We start from the raw sequence: 18,702 nt of genomic DNA, 5'->3' as shown, positions 1-18,702 counted from the left end.
GTCCTATTAAGGATGACATTGAACTAGTCATTCCCAGACAGACATAAAGGAAGAAAATTCCATTAATAAAAACAAGGTATTTCACATTGCTTTCAGAGAAAATAGTTTCATTCAGAAGTATTATGTTTATTAAAGGATATCCTCATTGGTACTTTTTACTTTAAATCTTTTTTTTTTTTTAACTTTTTACACAGTCATATTTTTGGTCAGTGTTCCAATTTGGAAATACTTCATGGTGTCAGTTCCCACTTTGGATATTGCTTGACTGCATGGTGACTATAGAGGAAAGTATGTCTGAATTCTTTGGGACCATGGGAGAAAAATAAAGGAGAATAAACTGTGTATATATCTTTTTTTCTACATACATATTATTGTGTTGAATACACGGCTAGTTATGCTGACAGCTAACATTTCCATCATTACAAAAGCTTATTTTGCCTGTTTACATAACTTTTCTCAGAAGTTTAGACTCTAAGACCACGGGTAGGGTTGAAACTCTATCCTATCCCTATAATGATCAATGTGAAGGAACACATGAAGATTGACTAATTAGGTTGATTTCAGATTGGCTGTAGGTTTTAATTCAGAACTAGTTAGGAGGTAAGGGATGATTTATCTGATATGGTTGTAAGGCAGAAAATGATCATTATACAGATGTGCAAAAATGTGTGGTTTTTATTTATCTCTAACTGACAAGATTTTCCTGAGCCCTCAATTCACCCGGTGAAGGTAATTGGGGTGCGGAACAAAGCTTCAATTTTACAATTCAAGGTATATCATGATATTTCCTTTTAGACAGTTTTTTTCTAGTGAAAACAATTTTATTAGGTAAGCATTTAGTCAAATCAAAAATTAACTCTTTATCAAGACAGTTTGTCCTGTGCCTGCCTCCTTTGTAAGAGATCATCTAGATGAGGGGAAAGTTTAGTCAGTGGTGCATTTGGAAATACTCCATGGTGTCAGTTCCCACTTTGGATATTGGTTGACTGCATGATGACTATAGAGGAAAGTATGTCTGAATTTCTTGGGACCATGGGAGAAGAAGAAATGAGAATAAACTGTCTATGTATCTTTTTTTCTGCATATATATTTTTGTATTGAATGCACGCCTTTATCAAAACCATTTGTCCTGTGCCTGCCTCCTTTGTAAGAGATCATCTAGATTGGGGGAAAATTTGGGATCCTCACTGGAGGGGTGGAGTGCCTCATGCCTCATGACAGTCTCTGTGCTGGTCTGGTTCTTGGCTTTGCAGTGGTTGATGGTTGATATTTATTTGTGGTCAGTCTGGTCCTGACCATGAGTGTCTTGCTAGTGTTCATTAAGGAACTCTACAGCTAGGAAATTACGGTCTGTTTATCTTGACTAAGTCAGAACCCAGTTGTTCTCCTTTTAATTATATACTATCTTGATTCTACATAGGGCCACAGATTCCCCCAGTTTGTTCTGGGTGTTCCTCCACTTGCCTCTGGGTCTGGGTGCCTGCCTTGAAGTTCTTTGTCACAGGAGCGCTTTGATGTCCACATCGTAAAGGCCCTTTAACTCCTTCCCTCCACCGCCTCCACACTGTGACAACTCTCTTCTCCCTGTGCCGGGATCAGAGAGAGGATGGTTTCACGGTGTGTCCTCCACTGTAACAAGTGGGAGATGAGGACAGATCTGCTGCTAGCTCTCCTTTCACCCTAAGTGGTGTCTCCCCTTCCATGATTTTAGTCCCGAGAGATGTAGGCAGATCATGATATACATTTAAAGAGATGTTTTCTTTGTCTGTCTTCGCCTTCCCAAATCACCTCTTGTGGAAGAGAAAAGCTTTCTGTTCCTTCCTCCTTTCTGAAACACTTGGTGATACCAGATCATGGATTTCCTCTTCTCTATGGTCTATAAGGAAACCCTGCCATCCAATTTGCTCAACCGTGTTCTTAATACATTAAGGAGAGCTAAAGATTTGGAAAATATTTTATTTTCCAACAAATTTGGGTATTCAAGCCTTTAACTAGCTGAGAAATTACACCTTGCTTGTCAAAAGCTGAATATTTTCTTTTTCTTTGGCTTTCTATTGTAATCATCATAACTATCTTGGAGGCAAATGGATGCCTCTAAAATACAGTATTCTTTCATGCAGTAAAAGTTTATTGAACTTATGTTATCTGCTTGGCACAGTTTCAGATACTTAGATGTTAACATACTTGAGTTGTTAGTGTCAGAGGCAGACAATAAATGAGAGTGATAAGGAGGGAGTTAGAAAGTGAGAAATGATGAGGAGAAGAAAGCAGAAGAGAAAAGCAACTAGAATTGCTGGATGGTGAAGTTGGGCTGCTTTCCATGGGGGGAAATCCCTCACTGAGATGGTGGCTTTTGAAAAAAAATCTAAAGGAATTGAAGGAATTAGTTATCTGGGGGATGACCATTTTAGGCAGAGAAAAACAAGTTCAAAAGCTTATGTGTGTTTGCCTGTAACAAGAAAGGAGTAGGAGGTGAGGGCAGGAGGTGAGGAACATCAGAACATGGAGGGCCTTGCGGCACAGAGCTGGGCTTTGGTTTTTACTCTGGGTGGGTCAGGAAGCCATTGGCAGCTTTTTAGTGAGAAATGACATGATCTGAAGCAAGTTTTAACAGTCTGCAGGAGAATAAAGGGTGAAGCAAGGAGACATTTGGAAGTTACTGCAGTAATACAGGTGAGGGATGTGAGGCAATGGCTAAATTCTGGATATACTTTAAAGTCAGAAATGTCAAGATGGGATAACAACCCAGATGTGGAGAATAAGAGACAGAAAAGAATCAAGGATGGCACCAAGATTTTGGCACTGAAATCTTGAAAAACACACTTGAACTGAACTGAAAAATAAAATGAGCACATCTGGGCTGAGCAGGATATTAGGAGCTTAATTTTGGACATGATAAATTTGGGATGTCTATGAAACATCCAAGTGGAGGTGTTGAGTCAATAATTAGAGCTCTAGGTCTGGAGTCCAAGGGAGAGGTCTGGGTTGGAAACATACATTCTTTACATTATTACTTTATTAGTCTTAATCTCTTACCTAAGACTAATGAAAGCTTGCCTTATTTGACAGGAAAGAAAAAAAAAGAGTAACCTGAAAGTTAGTGGAATGCCTAAAAACCAACCCAAAATCTCAAGTTAATAGTAGATTTTAATAACTTAAAATCCCTCCCCAACTAGATATGTTGAAGTAAAAAGAGTACAGATGGATATTATTCCACAGTTCATAGTAACTGATAGTATTCAGAACCCTTTTTAAGTTTCAGTTGCCTGTTCCTTTACCTCCTTTAAGTCATTGCTCGGTTGTTTCCCTGTAATGAGGGCTAACCTGCCCAACATATTTAAGTTTCAGCCTAATTCTTTCACCCTCTCCCTTCCAAATCTCCTTAAACTGTTTTATTTGATTTTTTTTTTGCCACTTTCTCCAGTACTTTTTCCAAGACTAGGGATTTGGAACTACATGAAATGTACTAATATATTTGAAAATATACAACATGCATGTTTGCTATCATTATTATTGATATTCACCAAACATATTATGGAGATCCAGCATCTAATTAACTAAGTGGACATTGCCAGATTTTAAAGAAATCTCACTGAAGTCTTCCCACTATTGCCTTATATTTTATTTGTTTTTAGTTCCATTAATATTTACACTAATAAACATTTAAATAACACAGAAACATATAAATTTCCACAATATGTTCCATTGCCACAGCCCAGCTGAAGTTTCATTTAATTCAAGTCTATTTGTTCAGGCTAATATTATCAGCACAATTTATTAATGAATTAACCAGTTCATGATGAATGTTCAAATTTTACCATATAGCTTATTCTTTGTCCCCAGTGCAAGGTGCAGACAGCATCAACTTATTTTACAATAATGAAGCTTATAGACAAAATATCAAACTAAGAGGTAGAACCTGAAATTTCATCAGCTGTGAAGTGGAGATTGCCATGCCTACTCCACCTTATTTGAGAGAGAATTAAATGTCATAACGTTTGTGAAGAGGCCTGGCACAGGCTCTGGGATGTAGTTGAATATCTATATTAAAATCGAAATCAGTGCTAATTGGAATCTCATCCATATCCCACACTTCTCTGAGCCTGGTACTGTGATTTTCTTATGAAGAATTCAAACACAAAGTTTAAGCCCTACAAGTGTCCATCAGTACTTGGCAAATGCAACTCACTTTCGTGAAAATAAGTGTTCCAGAGATGGGTGTTAAGATTGAAACCTTTTCATTAGCTGTAACAGCACCAGTTACAGAGTTATTTCAGCTGCATTTCAACTTGTAATTTAATTTAAATGTAATGTAGTTCAGTAGGTTATAATGGAAATTACTAAAAGCATCCTAATCGGAATTCTCTGAATTCTTTTAACTTGGCATTATGTAATGAGTAAATGGGTTTATTAAGCAAGCTGTTCTAAGGCATGATATCTTGATTCAGATACTAACCAGTGTTTTACAAACTGTAAACTTATAATACATGCTGAGTGTGATTTTTAAGGTAATAAAGATAAGGTAATGAAAGGAAGACTAGACTTAGTGTTAAAAAACAATAATCTCTAACTGGATGACCTTGACTTAACCATTACTTTTTAAGTCTATAAATATGTGGTTATGGGGATGTAGAAGGAGATTTTAACAGATATCTTTATTTCTTTCATTGATATTTATGCCAAAAAAACTCTATAAGGAAGGCATTCTTACTTTAGCAGTTGGGAACCTCAGAGAGAGAATCAAAGACTAACAGAGCACTTCCAGGAACATGACGGGGAAAGAGGACTGCTTTTACTTCGGTCAGCTGCCACTTGAGTGAGGATATGTCACCAGTCGTTCTCTATTATAAGGTGATTTATGAATATTATTATTGCCCAGCTTATTACTGTCACTGCGTTTAGGTTAAGTGCCATAAGCTCATGGGATCTGTAACCTTACATGTAATAAAATCTGAAAAGATAAAAAAAAATGTGATTTCCCATCAACCAGCCCTCTAATACTTTTTATTTGAATTTATTTACAAACACATTGACTCCAGGAATTTATTGAATTTATTTACAAACACTTTGACCCCAGGAATTTATTGAATTTATTTACAAACACTTTGACCCCGGGAACTGTTTAGTTCTAATCACACATGCCAAGTAAGATAATTTAGCATAATAAAATTGCACCTTTTTTACGTCAGCGCTAATTACATGCCTGAGGCAGAGCAGGTACCAAACTAAATGCTTTTGTAAATTTCTGTGACTTCATTTAGGGAGAAATGGTTATCTCTGAAGTAACGCAAAATACCGAAAACACATGACATTTTTAAAAGGGGTTTCTGAAGCTTACAATGAACTAGTATTGCACTTGAAATAATACTGAATAGTTAAGTAAAAGAATTGTGCCTGTGCAAAAAGATGTCACTAAAATCATTTTGAGAATAAGTCTTCAAAAATATGATTCTGGAATCTAATTATCCCTTTCCGCAGACTTAAGCGTGTATTTAGGTGATTTAAAGCTATAGACAATGTTCAGATCTAAGTGAGCAAAAACCCCAGACACGGAGATGAAAACATCTGTTAATTCTAAACTGTCTGGGGTTATCATTTTTCAAAGATGTTCCCTGCCCAGTGTTAAATGTCGGGTGCTAAAAGTGATAAGCAAACAATTCTGTCAACAGACCACTCAAGTTCCTTACCCTGTTCTGCTCAAAATGACAACACACCTTGACTCATGCAGCAATTCCCCAGTCCGCTTTCTCCTTGGGTTTCCACTGTGCCCGTTAACCGCTGAAACTGGGTCCAGCGCCCATGATCACATGATCTGGACATTGCAAGCCACACCGGAGAGCTACATTAACTCATCCCTCTGTCTCTAGGAAAGGCAAAAAGTGCCCAAATATTTCCGGAGGACTAATTTTGCAACTTAATAAGAGTGAAACACTTAGGGTGTGGGAATTTCCTTCAGGAACTCTTTTGCATGCTTTTGGGCTATTTCTATGGTAATGCAGCTGCAACAGCAAATAAATGTTCCAAAGTGTACTCAGCGTGCCTGGTCACACAGCCAGATTAGCGCAGGACTAGCATTAGGCGTCTAGCTGTTACAGAGTCATTACTTTGCCTGAGATAATTCCTTCCACAGATTAAACATCCCCATAGAATATAACCACTGTATGCATCTTATTTTACATGAAGAAGCACTTCTACTCTCAGTATTTTTCCATCTCTCCCCACCCTTTTTCCATCTCTCCCCACCCTTCAACTTCCCTCTCCATTCTTTCCTTTCCCTTTTTAAGTGCTGTTCCCTTTTCCCATGGCCTGCTCTCTGCCCTCCACCCTGGGTGACGACATGGCTAACCTTCTAGCTGGCTACCTTAGCACCCTCTTTTCCCTGACCCTTTGCATTCTATTGATGTGAAATTTTTTACTTATTGCTGTAAAAACGACTCCTGAATTAGTCTCTCTTTTCCATCCTGTTTGCTGCTATCATACTTCAGGCTTTTATTATGATTTGCTTGGATAAAAAGTCATTCTCCTATTCCCCTCCTTGATTTGGTTTCTCTCCAGCTCCCAGGTGTATCTCTGCTGTCAGAGCAGTCAGCGTGAAGCCCAGCTTGGCTCGGATCCTGCACCTAAACTGCAGCAGTTCCACGCCAGCTGCCGAGGCATGCAGGCTTCCTCACCTGGCTCTATACCTTTCTCTCCCCCACTGCCAACACCCGTCTCATGACATCTCACTTCCAACCTCCCTTCCTAGCTTGGCCATCCGCTTTTTTTCTTTCACATGGATGAGTCTTTCTAAACTATACAAAATTTTCTGAACACACGCTGCATTTTCTTACATATTTTTTTCTCATTCCACATTTTTGCAATCTTGTTTTCTTCATCTAAAGTTTTATTCTTCCAGTATTTACCTACTGAAACCTGACTTCTAATTAAACAACCAACTAATGAATCAACCCAGCAATCAATAATAATAGCAGCTGCTCCTAACACATCAGGACCATTGTGAGCCTCCTAAATACATGGTCTCGAATCCCTCCCTAGTAGGAAGATATTATTACATCTATTTCACAGATGAAGAAACTGATAATCAGTAATGTTGGTGATTTTTACTCTGGGCTGCACAGCTAATAAGTGGTATGTGGTACATTCTGGTAGCTACCAACTTAATGCTCTTCCTTCCTTTTTGTCTTTACACAGAACCCATTTTTTTTTCCACTGGTAGTGGGGGAATGGGGTAAACAGCGTGACCAGCTAAAACAAAACAAAACAAAACAAAAAACTGCATATCCCAACCTCTCCTATAGCAATTTGGGGGCATAGTTCTAACCAAGGAACTTGAGTGGCAGTCTGCTGAGGATTTGGGCAACATTTTCCTGTTTCTTCCATGGCTCTGTCTTCTTTCTAACTTTAGAGGAACGGGGGCTGCAATGCCTGGTGACACAGGAACCAGCTTGAGAGATATGGGACTGAGAGTTGAACACTAAGGAAGGTGGAACAAAAAGATGAAAAGAGCCTGGAAAGGCGGCTGGGACTGGGAGCTGCTTCCCTGTCACCTGTCTGGCAGTTCTTTTTGGGTAAAAGGATGAAAACTTAATTTGCTTAACTTTAAGAAAACATTGGGTTTTCTGTTGCCTGTATCTGCACGTGACTCCTGACTGGTACATGATTGAGATGGGTTCCGTACCTAGATCTGTGTCATCCGGACCCTTCTTTAGATCCCATTATTACTGTGTCCCTCATGGAGCAAATTAAACCTTACCTGATTCCTCATCTCAGAAATACATATTTATTTCTGCTGTACTCAGTAAAATGCTTACTTATTTTTAAGGCCCTTATAATTTCCTCTTTTATTTGGAGTTTTTTACTATAGATTGTAAATTCCTCAAGAACACAATCTATAACTTCCTTCTCTATGCATAAAAAAACACTGAATGAATGTTTACTATGTTGGATTAAAATCCATAAAACTCACTGTAGAGTTTCCTATTATCTGAGTATTCTGTGAATTAGTTTAATCTTCTTTAAATTTGATATGGACATAAATGTAACCCAAACCACACTGAGTTCCCACTTACTTAGTCTGCCAGAAACCAGGTCCGTTGGCTTTTCCTGAGAGTTTCTCAGTTTTTTGCTCCGGGGTGCTTAGAACTGAGACGCCCTCTGGCTGGTTCTTCTGCTTGGCCTCCTCGTAGTCCCCTGACCTGCTGCCTCTGGTGCCTCTGAGCCTGCCATTCTGCCCATTCCAGACTCCAGACAGGAGACTGCTTTCACTACCCCTTTGCTCAGTCCTAAAGCACAGATCTCTTTCTAATTACTCATTGTGCAACTGAGACCAGGATATGCCTTTAAAGAAAACAACAAAGGAGTAGGGAATGAGGCAATGGAAGGAAAACACATAGAATATTTACAGCCTCTCTAGACCCAGACCCACTGGCTTCCAGCTTTTTCTTTCTTGGCCACCACACCAGAATTCCCATGGCTCTAAGGCTAAGATCCAGATAGACCACTGGCCCCAGACCAAGTCCAATCATTTTCTTCCTTATCTCATCTTAAGGCCTCCTTCCCCTAGGCTTCCAGTTCCTCATTGCCTATGATCGATAGTGGAAATAATTTTCTTTTAAGGGATGCCCAAGCCTCACCCACAGTGGGCCTGAGGTGCTGACTAGTACCTCACATGCAAATTTGGGTTGATTTGAGTTATTCTGATAACTGCAGAAACTTTGTTATATGATTACAAACTAATTATAATCTGAGGATAGTGGACAGATTATATTTTGGCTATTGTACATCATAACTGGTTTTCAATAGCTGATGGAGTTTCTTTGTAATATTCCAACATTGTCATTGTCAATTTTGTTAATCACTATGACACTGGGATATTGTCACTAATTTTCACAAGTAACAATTGAAATTTTAAAATGAGGTTCTCAATTTCAAGCGGTTTAAAGAGCTAAGATATATGTACAGATAGATTTTTAAGGCACTTTGTGGAGAAGGAAAGGAATGGGTATCAAGTCTGGGGTTGGAACCTGAGGGAGGGTTAGGGATGAGGTTCATGCTAAACACAAAAACATGAAGCAGAAGAGGAGGAGGATGGGCAGGAAGAGAAGTAGAATGACAGGGAGAAAGGAGAAAAGGAGAAAGAGAAGGGAGGAAGAAGAGAGAGATAAAAAGAGAGAAAGACCTTTAATTAAAGTCATGTGAATAATATCCTTGTATTCTCATACGCGTTGTACAAACGGTGTTCTGTGCTCAGGGACAGGAACAGAAGTTCAAGAGAGATGTCTCTAACGAGCAATTACTTAGAAATTGAGGTAGAAAGCAAGTATTTTTTCAGGCACAAAAGCAATATAATTAATAATTAAACTGGAAAAAATGGATTTCTTTTATACATGGCCAATTGTCTGCAGCATATATATTTTCTCAACATTCTATTGGTCAGTCTATAATTTTGTAATCCTTCTTGATACCTTGTTATCAACTTCAAACTGAGATAGGTTTTGATCACATATTCTGATTTTAAACAGCTATAGCAGAGAGTTGTCAAATGCATTATTATTTTAAATCTCTTTTAAAAATGGGACACTCCAAGCGTGCTCCATGAGACTGAGGCTTATGCAACAAGCTGTAGAGTTATTTGGCCTTGGATTCGGTCATTCAGAGAGGGCTGCCAAGTCTGTCTTAGCAGCTGGGGAGTGAGTTTGCTCCACTCTTCTTTGGCCTCCAGAAGGAGGGCTGTCTGCAGTGTTTGCAAAACTTAAGATACCTTCCTTTTAAGAAGGAGACCCTCATTTGCTCTATGACCCCTTCCTGGAATCTTAAAGTGATAGACTAGATACTAACTAACTGGAAAGCAAATAATGCAGAGAATTTGAGGAATGTATTTTAATGATGATTTTTATGAATGAATTCATAATGATTGTTGGCTAGCATATAGGCATTCTTGGTTGGCTATGTGACAGATGGGATACACTCTCCATTTTTTCCAAATCTAGAATATTTTATATCTTTGGAGATAAGTTCTTTCAAATTGAGTGATTATTAAATATTTAATTTATGTATCTTCGAGGTTGGAATGTATCAATTACTATGAAGAATATAATAGATTTATAAGACTTAATTAAAGTCTTGTGAGCAATACCCTGGCATCCTTATATGCAGTGTAAAACAGTGCTCTGTGCTCATGGATAAAGAGACAGCTCAAGAGATATGTCTGTGAAGAGAAATTAAGTAGGAATTAAGGTGGAATATGAAGGCGGATGCCTCAGTTTATTTCAAAGGAATTATCCAGGCCAACCTGGAAGAAATGACCTTCTCTCCCTCTGTGTCTTCTTGTTCCGTGCTAGCAGAAAGCCCTCAGAACACAGAGCCTGCTTGTTTCTCCTTAGCAACTGTCAGTGCCTCCTGCCGGTCTTTTATTCAGCAGGAGAGGGAGTTAAGTCTCGACTGTTAAGATCCTCATTCTTCTCTTTCTCACCTCTCTCCAGCTCTGCTATCATAGAATTAATGCTAAATTGGTATTTATGCTGTCATTTATAACTGCAACCTAACAAGCTGAAATTTAGTTGGTTAAGTGTAAAAACCGCCCTCCCAAACAGTACTGTCAAGTATATAAGTACGATATAGAAGTATATTAATAGTAAGTACTAGAAACATCTTTTTGACATTTACTTTTTTTCTTTCTAAAATAAGCAGCTATTATCTTTCTAACTCAAGTATTATTTTAAATTATTTTGAAAGCTCATTGTAGATAAAGTACCCCTGAAAAATTTCCTGCTTCCCAGTGTTTCTGTACTTCTGTAAATAGCTGGCTCCGGTCTCTGCCAGTGTGTTCCACTTTATCAACTTCATGAATATCCTGTCCTTCAGCACCTAGCATGGAAAACAGAAACCTCTCTCAGTTTTTCAAATAGAAGAAAAGTAATGCAGGGAACTGATCACCCAGGTGATGGAAAACAGAGAAGCTAAACAAGGGTTGGTGAAGACAACGGTAAGAAGCTCTAACCACCCTCAGACTGAAAGGACAACGGATCAATGTGTGGTTGCCAGAAACTAGAAGCCAGGTGCAGGCTGGGGCCAGCATCGTGCAGACCAGCGATTGCTGAGGGCTGGGGCGGGGGCTGCTCACTAGCAAAACCTGGAGCCCTGGGGGAGCCAGGGGCTCTGGCAGAGATTCCTTAGGGCCCAAGAAGAGAGGGGAAGAAACTCCCTAACTTCTCCTTGTAAGGAAAACTCTGTTAGGATAACAAAATCTTGCTAGTGGCTTTCAAAGACTCCTTCTGTGTTTTGACTCTGAGGGCAGGAATCAGCTGGGGGCTAAACCGAATTTTGTTTAACAGAGACATTCATGGTGCTACAAGATCAGAGTCGGTACGTAGAAGGACCGGCTCATCATGGATCGGATACTATTTACCGGTGGAGTAAAGCAAGGTTGTCTTTTTATCCTTCTTTCTTACATTAGAATGTAAAATAAAATAATTTAACATACATTCTGAAAAGCTTTGATGTATACCCTCCCATGTGTCTGTACCAGAGAATAGAAAGCTAATAATAATAGCTGTATTTATTTATACATTCTATGTGCAAAACCCTGTCCTAAGGGCTTTACATGTATTAATGCTTTTAATTATCAGAACGATCTCACGAGGTGAGTACCGCTGTCAGCCCACTGAACGGGAGAGGAAGCTGAAGCCCTGAGGGGCTGGCTCACAGTCCCACTGTCACAGGCAGACGGTACAGCTGTGCGGTGGGGTCCCAGGACTGGCCTTTGCAGTCAGCTCTGCCGAGTGACTATCGCTGCTAAGTTCTTAGATAAGCTCTTCTAAAAGGGAAAACTGTTTTCTTGCAGACATGGCCCTCATGCCAGCACCTTCAGCCAAGCTGCCGTCTTCTTACCTTACCACTGCAGTGGCCTCTGGCCTCATCTCCCTACTCCTACTGACCTCTTCAGCCTGTATTCTGCAGAGCAGCCAGAACAGCCTTTACAAAACACAGCTCCTCTTCTCAAAGCCCTCAGAGGTTTCTCGTTGTTAGTAAAGACCTACATTACTTAAAATATTCTACCATGGGTTTGTAGTGGACAGGCATAAACCAGGGTGTTTGGGGTGCTGTGGGTTTCCAGGTGTGTCTTGGAAGTCAATTACTTACCTTTCCATCTCTTCTTGAAGGGACACTGCCTTTACCTCTCGTAACTCAGAGGCCATGGGCAAGCTCTGTGAGTCAGGCAAGTCACCCTGAAATCATCCTTACTTCCGGCTTAGGAGAAGAGCATTGATCCTTGGGCAGTGGAGAGCTCCAGGAAGTCTGGAGACTTGTGTGTCAGACTCAACTCATCCCCAGAGACCCCCTGAGGGCTGTGAGTCGGCCGGCACTCCTGGCAAAGAGACAGCTATTTTGTAACGTCTGTCAGCTGTGCTGTTTGCTTTGGCTTTTCCTGGGTAAATCTGGTGGGCAGCCAGGGCAACAAAGGGCACTCTTCAGACTAGAGTTGGGAGAGGCCGCTGGGGTGAATCTCTAAGTAGCTGGAAGGAGCCTACTGCAAAGAAAACTTATAATGACATATAAGAGCTAAAATTCACAGTCTACTTCGAGTTGAACTAATAGCAAAAGTTCAACGAATGCCACAACGGGCCTTAACATGCAGAGAAAAATGTGGAGCGGCCAGGGGACCAAGCATTTCATCCCTGTGGCAATGAACCATGCCAGGATTTCAATCTGAATGCTACTCTTAATTAGCAAAATAGCTCAGCTGCTTTATAGGTGTGATTAATAAATGGAGGACAGTGTGAGAAGCTTGGCACTGTCTTTGGCTCGTCTAGCTGCATTTATATTTCTGAGAAATAAGGAAGAAGATTCATTGGTGCGTAAATATTTACTGGTTACTAAATAAAGGGCATGACAAGATATCTTAGGAAAAATATTTCTGTTCTCATAGACTACTTATAGTCAATCAAAATTACTAGAATAACTCAAGAAAAAGCTTTGTTTTTAATTGCATTATGAAGTTGGTAAAGGTGGGTTGTGCATGATGACTACAGCTAGAATAATTGTTATTATTAATTGTTAGTATTTCACCCTAAATGACTAATTTTACTCTCATATGACTAATTGCCATATTTTACTCTAAATTAGTTGCCATAATTCATCCCAAGACTTCACTGCTTACGAATTAAGTCCTATCGGTTTCTGTAGAACTTTGAAGCTCTTTTCACTGCTTCAGACTTTATGCAGCCAAAATAATTACTGAAGACATTTCAGCCTGCCTTGTTTGCATTCAAAGGTCAAGACATCATTAATTACATGCACTATTGAAATGTTAACTCTTCAAATACCTCATTAATGAACATGTGTATTTAACTACTTACATATTTTTTTATCTGAATCAATGAAAAATACATCTCCAGTGAAGAAAAAACTCATTTGTTTTATTGCACCTTGCATTGCAAATCATCACGAATCAGTACCTCATAAATATTTTTCCTTCTTAAATCATTGCCTGGAAAATGTTAGTTTTACTCTTTCCCTAGAGCCATGTTGTAGAGGTCAAATTTTGTAGATGATACGAAACAGTTTCCCCCCCATGAATAATCACAAGCTCATGCAATTGGAAAGGTCTTCAAGAAATGACACAGTTCAGCCTGAAGCCAGATGGGTCCACTCCACACAGTGACAGTTATTCTGTTGTTCAGACCCCCTGAGACTCTCTGGTAGCCTGTCTCATGTTAAATTTTCTTCTGTTTTGTTGTTTATCCTATGAAGCTTACTAATTTCTGTTGCTAAGAATTATGCCCATCTTGCTATGGGTTTTCTCTTGGGAGACAGAAGAGACAGACAAAAGAAATGCTGTTTTGACAGTGACTCCTGAGTGAAAACTGAGTGGGAACTCAGGTTTGGTGATGTTTTGCTATTTTAGATGTTTTTGTGCTTCTTGAGTGTTGATATAGAGCTGTCACATATATAATTTATTTGAAAAAATTAAGGGAAGAATAATTGTGGAGCGTTGCCTACAAATGACTGAAATTCTCACACCAACACTAAGTCATTTTTTATCTAGTGTTGATATGAGAACACAACTCTTGTCTTGGGAGATGTACTCTATTTCTTTAATTAGCTCCGTAAGTCTCCACATCCTTTCCAGTGGATTAAGATAAGTTTGCATTGGAAGTCTGAGGAGTCTGAAATTAAAATGTACTCAAAAGTATATAAATCACTTTCTAAACTAAAGGCTTCCCTTAGAACTGCAATAGTAAAAACTGTGACTGAATGTAAAGTGATAGCCAGATTTTGACATTAAGTGTAAATCCCAAACACAAATCATTATTTACTGATTTAGCGAAGACAAATATTAAATTCTTGGATCCAATTTCTGTTCAGTGTTCAATCTGCTTTGTAAGTAGATATTCCTTGTTTGATTAGTTTTTACATATGAATATGAATTTTGAATTTCTATGTGTAATATGAACACCAAAAAACCTGCCTCATATCCTACCAGTGCACATTAGAAATATCTTGCTTAAATCAGTTAATGAACACAAAGATAAATAAAAGCGTTCTTTCTTTTTTTATTTTTTACCATAAACTATCATTTAGTCAACAAGTATGAATTGTGTTCTGGTATTAAGCAGTCTGCTTGGTGGAGGAAGCATAGCTTATGATTGAAAATAATCTAGAAACATGTTGGAGTTTGACTTATAAACCAAAGCCGTTATTGAAATGGCTTCTGGAGCTGACCGTAGTTTTGAACCATGTGGTAAAAGGAAAATAATTCAGAATATTTGGGAGCAAAGATGCAGGTAAAAGATTGTATTCAGGCTATTACATGGATAACTTAAATCCTTTTTTTTCCCTTGACAATTTATACAAAACAAAACAAAACCAAAGAAAAACAACCCACACAAGTTTGGATTCTTAAAAATATGAACACTGGACATGTTTTAAACAAAAGCTATCACCCAAGAAAAATATACAAGATAAAAAAATTAGTGGGGGATAATTTTATCTCTAGATTTTTTTGGCTAGAATGGAGGTACAACTTTTCCCCTCCCAAATTTTGGTAAATCTGTACTGATCAGTTTTGCAGAATCTAGAAGATTGACTGTAATTAAATATTGGCATTTTTATGTCATGGACTCATAGGTTGAAGAGGGACGCTGACCCTGAGAGAAGGATTTATGTATAAACATTTGAGATTTATTAGGGAGGTGATCCTGGGAGAAGCAGTTAGGGAGTAGAGGAAGTAGGACTGAGGAGGGGGAAGAAGACAAGCAATGGAGAAATTTCAGGTGCTTTCCTAGCTTCACTGATTGCACAGGGTACTCTGGAACATAAATTACATCTCAGATTTGTTCCACTTTGAGGTAAGGGTGGGCTGTCAAACTCCCACCCAAGGCAGCACTCTGCTGTGCATTTTCCCAGGAATGTCGTGCCTCTCTGCCACCTCTGGTTCTCTGCATGGAAAACAAGGGCAGGATGGGCTCCAGCAGCTAAAGGTCAGTCCTCCCAAGAGTGGCTGCAAGAGGTTCTGGGTAATCCCCAGGGATGTTTGCTTCACACTGCTGTCGTAAATCTGCCCTAAATCTGCATTTAAATTGGGAAATGTGATTCTTCACGTTTAGCTGGGCCAAAGCATCTGTGATGAGGGTTCAACTATGAGACAGAGTTCACCAGTCCAAGAATGCATTTAGAGCTTGGGTATTTGCATAGAAACTGTGGTTGAAAGTTGGAGCGGACAGTATTGGTGGAGAATACTTGGGTATGTGTGATCAGGACTGGAAAGAAGAGGATCATAGAAGATTTTTTAAAAATTGAAGGCTATGAAGGACATAGGAAAAAAGCAAAATAATTCAGGTAAACCCAGAACATACTCATTATTGAGGGCGGATGCTTAGCTCAGGTAAACAGTGTCATTGCCCAGACGGAGAGAGGTTGCTTAGGAAACTCTCAGCTCACATTTGGAGCTACTAGAAGTTTCTGTGTGAGTCCAGAGAGCTTAACTTGGTCCCCAGGCTGGCAAGGAGCCTGGATCTCTAGAGGCTTAGGAAATCTGTAGAAGTAAAACTCAGAAGAGGCCTGGGATGACTGAAGGCCTAGCAATAAAGGACAGTGACCCAGAGTCAAGGCCAAAGGAGGGGCCAGCTGCCTCCAGGGAAAATAAAAGTGAAGCCATCCAAGAACAGACTGTTTAAGGCTTTAAACCTGTGCCAAGTTTATTGAGGAATGTGAAACTGTGTACTTACAAATTACCTCAACATTATATAATTTGTATTCTGAAATTTTCTCACACTATAATAGAGATTCGGAGCCTTTTTGAAGGTTCCAGTCTATGATTCTATACCTAAATGGGTCTTGCATGTTAATGCAACCTTGAGGGTGCTGTGTTCCTGCGAACAGCATAAAGGTTAGTAATGTCGGGAAGAGACGTGAAGAAAGAACAAGACGGTGATCTTTTTTGTGTGTTTTTTGGGGAAGATTTCCTGCCTTGTGATTATCCAGAAACTTATCCAAAGTAAGTGTTGAGGGAACCCATTGGGAAGAGACTTTTATTCATGCCTGAAATTTGAGTTCTCCACTTGGAAACTGCATGTCTGCTAGTTGCATTTGCATACTGGCAATCTACATTTACAAAGAAAAACAATTCATAGTAGATAATAATTATAAGTCTTCAACACAGAGGGTAAGCTTGCTCTGTCTATATTCCAGCAAACTATATATATATATATATACACATATATATATATATACATGTATATATATGTGTGTGTGTGTGTGTGTGTTTAATCATTGAAGTATCATTGATATACAACCTTATGTTGGTTTCAAATATACAACACAGTGGTTCAACAGCTGCCCATATTATCAAACCCTCACCCTCTCTAGTGTGGTTACTATCTCTTAATGTAGTAAGATGGAAAACTATGTTTTTAACAACAAAAAATAATATTAGAAAGCTAAGAAAGGGGACTACTTGACGTTGGTATTTTCACTTCCATTTCATTTTTGCTTCCAAGAAAATAAGTGTAATAAGTGTAATTTAAGTTCTAGGAGCTATCCCTTCTTTTACCATTCTTTTGAGTTGGGCACAAATGTTGGTTCAAGAGTAGCATTTCTTTCACAAGGACCAGGAGATTATGAGCTCACACATTGTCTTAATACTCAAAAAAATAGTTCCCCAAAAGGTCAAGCTATGCAGTTTCTTCCCTGTGGTATTTGTGTAGACTCCTTCTGCCCTCACAGGAGGTACTCCAAAAGTGTTTTGTTCTTTTAAAAATATTTTTGTTTTGGAAAATTTCAAACACATAAAAAAGGAGAGAATAATAAATAAATACCCATGTCCCTGTAACCCAATTATAGAAAAATTATCACCTCGTGGATTATCTTGTTTCATTTATACTGTTACATACTTCCATTTTTACTTGATGAATTATTTTGAAGCAAATCTCAGGTATCATTTGACCCATATATGGCTCAGGTATTTATAAAAGGTGAGGTACATCCCATGTCTCCTAAATTTCTTTTAATTGATAGGTTCCCCTCTTTTCTCTTCTCATTCTCCTTTCTTTTCTTTCCATTCCTCTTCCTTTCCCTGACCTTTTATATTTTTTTAACAATTTGTGAAGAAACTCAAGTCATTTGCTCTGTAGAATTTTCCATATTCTGAATTTTGCCAGTTGCATTCCAGTGGTGTTATTTAATAGATTCCTCTGTCCTCTTTCTTTTCTAAAAATTAGAAGTTAGATTAAGAAGCTTGATAATCTATGTTTGATTTTGTTTTCTAGATTACTAGATAGGTGGGGTTGCCGTTTATGAATTTTTATGATGTTAGCAGCTATGTGACCAGTGCTTATTTCATTCATTCATTAGGAATCTTTTTTTTCCATTTATTATTTGGAATAGTTTAATGAAAAGCAATTTCTCCCACTAATTCTTTGGCTACTCAGCAGTATAGCCTATAAACAGAAGACTATAAAAATGCTTGATTTTCTCCGAGCTCATTCATTTTCAAATAATACACTGGTTTCTTCAAATCTTCCAAAGATCATAAATGAGTTGTTTTTTTTAACACCTACAGGATTTATTTTAAACCACTGCTGATTTATTATCCTGACTGATACTTATATTGTCTCATCTTTGACCAATGGAAGAAAACCTCTTCAAGTTGACTTCCAAGTTCTTTTGATGGTTCTGCTTCTTTGTTTTTTGTTATCAAATGATGTTCCATTCTTATCCTGCCATTTTCTGTTCCACTTTTGCATTGAGCCATTTATTTCTCCAAAGTGCCCTGATGTCTTTCAGCAGGGAAGGTATTTAGACACCACTGTTTTGGCATTGCTGTTCTCGGTACCGTATGCATTAGTCATACGGTATGACCTAAATCAGGTCTTTGCAGAGGATAGAGCTAGGAAACAAGTTTTTAATTCTTTTACGATGAAACACTTTAAATTCATCCATGTATTTTCAATTCAATTTTAGGAGTACAGGGATTTTATGAAATTTTATTCATATTATATCTGCAGCCCATATCTAAAACACTGACTTTTAAGGACATTATTATAATTATTCATTTGCATTGAGCTACAATATCCACATAATAGCCTGGAAATAGCAATGCCTATACCATCACAAATATCAGCAATAAGATTGTGTCAAAATGTGAGGGTTTTTAAAATGTTATTTTTCTCCTTTAAATTCATCTTTCTAGGGAAGTACAGT

General features: G+C 38.5%; 1 long non-coding RNA gene across 2 annotated transcripts; it reads right to left on the bottom strand.

Moving 5' to 3' along the window:
- Positions 1 to 1,274: 1,274 nt before the first annotated feature.
- On the bottom strand, positions 1,275 to 12,368 carry LOC118911833 (uncharacterized). 2 transcript variants are annotated; one of them, XR_008998763.1, is made up of 3 exons: positions 12,244 to 12,368; positions 1,461 to 1,584; positions 1,275 to 1,405 (listed from the first exon to the last, which is right to left on the bottom strand). It is a non-coding gene; the product is annotated as an uncharacterized LOC118911833 (long non-coding RNA). The 2 variants fall into 2 exon arrangements; XR_005024615.2 differs by lacking the exon at positions 12,244 to 12,368 and adding an exon at positions 5,688 to 5,920.
- Positions 12,369 to 18,702: the final 6,334 nt, after the last annotated feature.

Source organism: Manis pentadactyla, chromosome 8 (genome assembly GCF_030020395.1).
Source record: "Manis pentadactyla isolate mManPen7 chromosome 8, mManPen7.hap1, whole genome shotgun sequence".
Taxonomy (NCBI): Eukaryota; Metazoa; Chordata; class Mammalia; order Pholidota; family Manidae; genus Manis; species Manis pentadactyla.
This window is presented reverse-complemented; position numbering and strand designations above follow the sequence as displayed.